Source organism: Taudactylus pleione, unplaced genomic scaffold, assembly GCF_031769625.1.
Source record: "Taudactylus pleione unplaced genomic scaffold, aTauple2 ptg000178l, whole genome shotgun sequence".
Lineage (NCBI taxonomy): Eukaryota > Metazoa > Chordata > Amphibia > Anura > Myobatrachidae > Taudactylus > Taudactylus pleione.
Genome location: NW_028284580.1, coordinates 6,159,366 through 6,166,798, shown reverse-complemented (window position 1 = coordinate 6,166,798; position 7,433 = coordinate 6,159,366). Strand labels below are relative to the sequence as shown.

Below are 7,433 nucleotides of genomic sequence, written 5' to 3'. Positions count from 1 at the left end.
GCGTGGGCACCATCTCACTGTACTGTTTGCAAAAAACACAGTGATAAGGCTGTGGATGGGATTCACAGGGACAGAGGGCCTGATTCAGACCCGCTCGCGAGCGTAGGACGCTTGCAAGCAGGTCGATGGAGCCGAATTACACATGCGCACGACGGAGGGAGCTCCGTCGTGCGCATGCGCGAGACCCGAATAACGACGGCCAGGCCGTCATTATGGGTCTCGCACCAAAGGGGGCGTGCTGTCGATGGTGAGTGACAGCACGCCCCCTTTGGTGGGCGTGGCTGCCAGATGGAGGCGTTCCCATGGGAATGCCTACCGTCTGAGTCCGGCCCCACTGACATCAGTAATGATGTCAGTGGGAGTGATTTTGGCTCTGATAGAGCCAAAATCACTCCTAGGTTTGCGGAAGCGAGACCCTACCGCAGGGTCTCGTCGCAAGCCCGATGGTCGCGATGGTCTTGACCATCATCATGGCCACTCACTATAGCTGTGGGTGGTAACCCACAGCTATGCGAGCGTCCATGAGGCCGCTCCATTTTCAGGTAGGAGGGCCCTGATTCAGAGCGAGCGCTCTGGTCAGAGCGTCCTGCTCTGAATCAGGCCCTCAGACCCGCTCGTGAGCGTAGGTCGATGGTGCCCTAATGCTCACGATGGAGGGAGCTCCGTCGTGCACATGCGCGAGACCCGAATAACGACGGCAAAGCCGTCGTTATGGGTCTTGCACCAAAGGGGGCGTGCTGTCGATGGTGACTGACAGCACGCCCCCTTTGGTGGGCGTGCCAGGGGCGTGGCTGCCAGACGGAGGCGTTCCCATGGGAACGCCTGCCGTCTGAGTCCGGCCCCACTGACATCAGTAATGATGTCAGTGGGAGTGATTTTGGCTCTGATAGAGCCAAAATCACTCCTGGGCTTGCGGCAGCGAGACCCTACCACAGGGTCTCGTCGCAAGCCCGATGGTCGCGATGGTCTTCACGACCATCATCATGGCCATCATGACCATCATCATGGACGCTCGCTATAGCTGTGGGTGGTAACCCACAGCTATGTGAGCGTCCATGAGGCCGCTCCATTTTCAGGTAGGAGGGCCCTGATTCCGAGCGAGCGCTCTGGTCAGAGCGTCCGGCTCTGAATCAGGCCCAGAGCTTTATTGCAAGCTCTGTCCCTGCAGGGGATTTTTGATAAATCCCTGTGACATTGCCTAAATTCCCAATGCGAATTTAGGCCCTGATTCAGAGCCGGACGCTCTGACCAGAGCGCTCGCTCTGAATCAGGGCCCTCCTCCATTAAAATGGAGCATCCTCCTGGACGGTCGTATAGCTGTGGGTCACCACCCACAGCATATACGAGCGTGCAAAAAGATGGTCGCGATGGTCTTGACCATCGCACTTGCGAGGGAAACCCTGCGGTCGGGTTTCCCAGCCGCAAGGCCAGGAGTGATTTTGGCTCTATCAGAGCCAAAATCACTCCCACTGACATCACTAGTGATGTCAGTGGGGCCGGCTTCAGACGGTAGGCGTTCCCATGGGAATGCCTCCGTCTGGCAGCCACGCCCCCGGCACGCCCACCAAAGGGGGCGTGCTGTCAATCAACATCGACAGCACGCCCCCTTTGGTGCGAGACCCCGAGCGATGGAAAGCCCGTCGCTCGCCGGGTCTCACGCATGCGCACGACGGAGCTCCCTCCGTTGTGCGCATGCGCAGTGGGGAACATCGACCCACTTGCGAGCGTACTGCCACTCGCGAGTGGGTCTGAATGACCCCCTTAGTCGAAAATATCACACTACAATCTGCATCTCAAATGCGGAATGTAGTAAACAGAGCCCTGTCTTGTAGTTTCTTCTCTTGCTGTCCTCGGCTTAAGCTGATTTATTGTTGATTGGATCTTACAACTTCCTTATTTTGTTTTCTCCTGAGCATATGGACATTTATTCTAATCACGTCAAAATGTCCCTTGATATTAGGTAAACTTAAGAATTCAGGGCCTGATTCACTACGGATCGCAGCTGCAGGTCTGCTGCATGATAATTGCTAATGATTGCAATCGCAAAACCAATACAGGGACACCCAAAGCCAGCATAGACACCCACTACTGCTTTCGCACATCTGTAATACCTTGCAGTCCTGTGTATACATCGGGAATATCGAGTTACATCGGCCCCTTGCACAATTACAACAGGTCTGACCTTACTCAGAAATTGCTAACCTCCTCGCACGCAGTGAGAACACAAGCTGCGTATGCCGTCGCAGTGGCTAATTTATGCACGCCCATGCATGGTATTCAAATGGACAGACACACCTGCGTTTCTCCTACCACTCCCGCATCACCACCCCCAAACGCTGACGTCTCGCCCCCCCTGCAGTGCATACGCCTGCGCAGTACACACCAATGACTGATCTCCGTACAGTGTTGCAGTTGCGATCAGTGATGAATCAGTTTTTTCTGTATTCTGTTTTATTAGCTTTTGTGTAATATATACACCGCTGCATTTTAATTGCAAATATTGACAGAGAATTTACGAAGAGTTTTGACCATGAAAAACAGGTACAGACCAAGAAAGAGACCTAGAAATTGGAAACACTGGACTATGGATGGAGGCTAGCTCCAGCCATCTGCAGGTGTACATGCCACTCATTATGGCACGTAGTCTTCTCTTCAATCCTCCAGTTAGAAGTGGTTTGTGCTTGTTTTGTCTTAAAAATACAAAGGCCTATTATATTCAGCTATATACCACTATGCAACAACATACATACTTTTACTATAGCTACAGTACCTCATGGTTGCAAAGGGGTACTAGGTGGCCTAAGCTCTGCTCCTTCTTAGGCTCATCCACTTCGAATACCACCATTGCTACCTTGTGGGGAGGAAGTGTGGGCAGTAGGCAGTTCAGTCACATTGTTGAAATCAGTATGAAAGTGACCCACAGCCAGGGGCGTATCTACCCATTGGCCAGGATGGCACTCGCCAGGGGCGCTGCCCAAAGGGGGGGCGCCACCCGGCGGTGCCACCCGCAGCCATGGGGTAGATCTGCCACAGTCCAGCATTTTAGCTTGTGTTGTGAGCTGTCCCTTTGAACTCCCTTCCACCTGCCAGCGTTTGCCGGGTAACCGCCCGCCGTCTGTGGGTGCCGGGATCCATCCCCCGCTGAAAGGTCTCTCCAGCATCAAAGCTGCAGCGACCAGCATTGAGGATTGTGTGCCTCCAAAACTAATGACAGTTCACCTGACTCCTTCCTTGAATAACTGGCTCTGGCTGAAAGATCCAACTTCACCAGTCAGCCCCGCCCCCTGACCACTGCAGTGTCATCAACACAGCAGGCAGCCGGCCTGCTTTCTCTTCTGGACACCCGGCTCCCTGCACTGCCTGATCTTGATAATGATCGCAGGCAGTGGGCTGTCACTGACAGGGGAGCCAGCAAGCAGCACTCGAAGAAAACGACAAGAGACTGCCCAGGAGCTCCTTTCCAGAATGATTAGTAAGTTACTTAAAGTAACTACTGCTGGGGGGGCATCTGGTCCTGGGGAGCACAAAATGTGGGATCAATGTGGAGGGGGGGGCACATAATATAGTGTGGGATGTGGAAGGGAAACAAGGGAGCATACAGTGGTATAGGGAAGGGGAGCAGAGTGTATAGGTGGGAGGGGAGCAGAGTGTGGGATGTGGATATGGGAAGAGGAGCACAATGTGGGGTGGGGAAGGGGAACAGAGTGTGGGGTGTGGATGGGGGAAGGGGAGCAGAGTGTGGGATGTGGATGGGGGAAGGGGAGAATAGTGTGTGATGGGGAAGGGGAGCACAGTGTGGGATGTGGATGGGGGAAGGGGAGCAGTGTGTGGAATGTGGAGAGAGAAGGGTAGCACAGTGTGGGGTGTAGAGGGAGAAGGGAAGCAGAGTGTGGGATGTGGATGGGGGAAGGGGAGAATAGTGTGTGATGGGGAAGGGGAGCACAGTGTGGGATGTGGAAAGGGGAGAATAGTGTGTGATGGGGAAGGGGAGCACAGTGTGGGATGTGGATGGGGGAAGGGGAGCAGTGTGTGGAATGTGGAGAGAGAAGGGTAGCACAGTGTGGGGTGTAGAGGGAGAAGGGAAGCAGAGTGTGGGATGTGGATGGGGGAAGGGGAGAAAAGTGTGTGATGGGGAAGGGGAGCACAGTGTGGGATGTGGATGGGGGAAGGGGAGAATAGTGTGTGATGGGGAAGGGGAGCACAGTGTGGGATGTGGATGGGAAGCACAGTGTGGGGTGTAGAGAGAGAAGGGATGCACAGTGTGGGGTGTAGAGGGAGAAGGGAAGCACAATGTGTGGAATGTGGAGGGAGAAGGGAAGCACAGTGTGGGGTGTAGAGGGAGAAGGGAAGCACAGTGTGGGGTGTAGAGGGAGAAGGGGAGCAGTGTGTGGAATGTGGAGGGAGAAGGGAAGCACAGTGTGGGCTGTGGAGGGAGAAGGGAAGCACAGTATGGGGTGTGGAGGGAGAAGGGAAGCACAGTGTGGGGTGTAGAGGGAGAAGGGAAGCACAGTGTGGGGTGTGGAGAGAGAAGGGAAGCACAGTGTGGGATGAGGAACCCTTAGTGTGTTTTACTGAAAAGTTGCGCAAGTCGAACTGTGGTGATCCTGGCAGAAGCTGTTACGGTCTCTGACACCGTCTACCAGGATCACAACTTTTGAGTGACACACACTGACAGCGAGACAGACAGGGTCAGCTAAGTGTGCAGTTTGTGACGACTATGGGGTGATGCGTGCACAGATCATCACAGCAGACAGGGGCACCCTGGGCAGGGCAGCTAAACTGATGAGTGATGGTGGGTACTTTTTTTTTTATATCTAATCTCTCTAATATTTAAACTAAAATATTACGTTTTTAGTTTTCAATTATATAAGTACATCGTATAATCATTCTAAAAAATATGGGGGAGAGGGGCATCAGTCCCTTACTTTGCCAGGGGCGCTCGGGCCCCTAGATACACCCCTGCCCACAGCCAACTGGAGAAGCAGCATCACAACAGCAGGTACTGTAGGAATTGTGCAGAGTTCGTTCAAGATCATTTTAATTATTAATCAAACCTCTTTCCTATTGTCTGCCAATGTCGAATGTGTTTAAATCTCTTGGGTATGAAGCAATCAGTGCGGGGCACCTGCTGGGAAAATTAACACTTTGGGACCCATTTAACATTAAATATTTGCAGCTTATTCCCCGCAAACAACGTTTTCGGAGGGTAACCGCATAGGTTCCATAGGAACCCTCTCCCGACAATGGCAGCCACACATGTGCTGTCAGCTGGACTGCACATGCGCAGTAGCCCCGACAGCACTCCTTGCACATCGCAGCGACGGGCTCCTTTTAGAGACCGTCTCTGCATGTGCCAGATGATACATTACGACGCTATGATAGCATCTTGCAATGTGGTAACGTCATGCCCAAATCACATTTCAAATGCCATCATTAATAAATGGGCCCCTATGTCTGATGGAGAACTGATTGTAGTTCCGTTTGCAAAGAGAATATAACTTGTTTTATGTCCCATATATGAGCGTACGCAAATACAGAAGTCTACGTTATGGGAGACAGACAATATTCAAATCAGTTGTCGCCGCACCAGAGCAGTGATGAATTGCTCCAGCGCTTCTCGTGAGAAGGAATGTTATTTGTTGGGGTCCGACCAACCCCGATAATTAACATAATGAATAGACCCCTAGCTGTTTTACAAATTAATGTTACTTTGTAGGACACAACACCTTGCTTCCTAAACAACATACAGTATATTCCTGCCGCCTGCGATTAGTCATAAAATCCCTTATAAAGATATGCGTGTTTCAATGTGAGCAAAACTGCACCTGTCCACATAATATAAAGGGACTTCTCTGGCAGATATAGAGTAGATAGATAGATACACATTATTTATGGTATGTAACCATGGTTATCTAATAGCAGCCGTCACGCTGTGTCTATGCTCCATGTGGTGTGAGCGGTCATTCTGCTCGGACACAGCCGTGCTCAGCGATCTGTGTGCCGGGTGTATAGAGGCTGCCGGTCCCGTTAGTATAGAAGAGACTGCCGGTCCCGTTAGTATAGAAGGGGCTGCCGGTCCCGCTTAGTCCCTCCCCTCCTCCTGCAGCACCAGCTCTATGTACATACAGATCGGGAGCGGCGTATCAACAAGCTCATGCTGCCAGGGAGGAGGCCGCGCTGTGTACCCAGAATATGAATGCGCAGCTATGGCACCAGCTTTATTATTAACCTTTCCGGCCAACCGGCGAGAGACAGGCCTGCTGCTCCTGCTGGGGAATATATCAGCTGTGTAAAGGTAATGGGGATGGGGTATAAACATGATTATTATTACCATCTGAGAGTCTGACACAAAAACCTGGACTCTGAGAGGGCCAGCAACGTAACCTGTTCCCTAATCTGTATTTTATCTATGGGCCTTATACAGGCTGTCCTGTGTACAGCAATCAGTGTAACAACCTATAGTTACACCATTATTGTGCAATGTTCCTTTTTCTATCCCAGTGCTGTATCATCTGACACCTGTAATACAGGAAGTGGTGATACTCTGCACTGCAGCAGGTGCTCCCCAGCCCCTCTGCCCGGTTTTTAGCTATTTATATATTATATGTTCAAGAATATGTTATGTGCTGTAAATTACACAGAGGACGATGTTGTGCTGCTGATACATGTCCTTCATTATCTACTTTGTAGCTGATAACTCATTTGAAGGTACAGTGCTTGTGTCCCTATTTGACCAACAACTGCACTGTTCAAGTTCTTTTATTCTGTATGAAAAGTGCAATTTTATTGATCTGTTATTTTCTGGGACTTTTAGTTGAGAGATATATATCTATCATCTATTGAGCAAATGCAGTCAGAAAAAAAAAACAATAATGTGATCAGACCCCCCCAAAATAACCCCTTACATCAGGTACAAAATACTCTGTTCCTAGACTTCCCTCTTATAATTGCCATTACCTGTGCTGAAACACCTTTCTCCTCAGTTAACTAGTTCAGCACAGGTGGCTGCAATCATAAATTAAGAGGGAAGTCCAGGAGTAGAGCCAGGGGCACTTTAAGAGAGGAGGGGGCCCGTGTGCAGCCTCCATTTGGGCCCCCTCCTCTCTGTCTGCGGCACTAAGCACTGTAGATTCTGGCTTCATGCCAGAATCTACTGCGCATGCACGGGTCTCCGGGAAAATGGCGCCCGCGCCTACTTTCCCGGGGACATCTTTACTGCGCATGCACAGATCAATGGGAAAATGACCGCCACCATTTTCCCAGTGAGTGTTTGCTGCTCTGCAGCGTCGGTCCGGCGCTCTGGAGCAGCACTTCTGGAATCGGCGGAGAGGTAAGTATAATTACCTATGGGTTAGGGATGTGCAGGCTCGGATAGGTTCGAGTTTGCACGTGGAGTTCGGATTTTTCCCTCCAAAAAAACGGAACTCAGAACG

At 51.3% G+C, this 7,433-nt stretch overlaps 1 protein-coding gene across 1 annotated transcript in view; it reads left to right on the top strand.

Moving 5' to 3' along the window:
* The first annotated feature begins 5,963 nt into the window (after positions 1-5,963).
* ARHGEF37 (Rho guanine nucleotide exchange factor 37) overlaps positions 5,964-7,433 on the top strand; it is a 117,482-nt gene continuing 116,012 nt past the window's right edge. The window contains exon 1 of the mRNA XM_088475773.1: positions 5,964-6,295. The gene's annotated coding sequence lies outside the window, so the exon portion shown is untranslated. The remainder of the gene's footprint in view (positions 6,296-7,433) is intronic.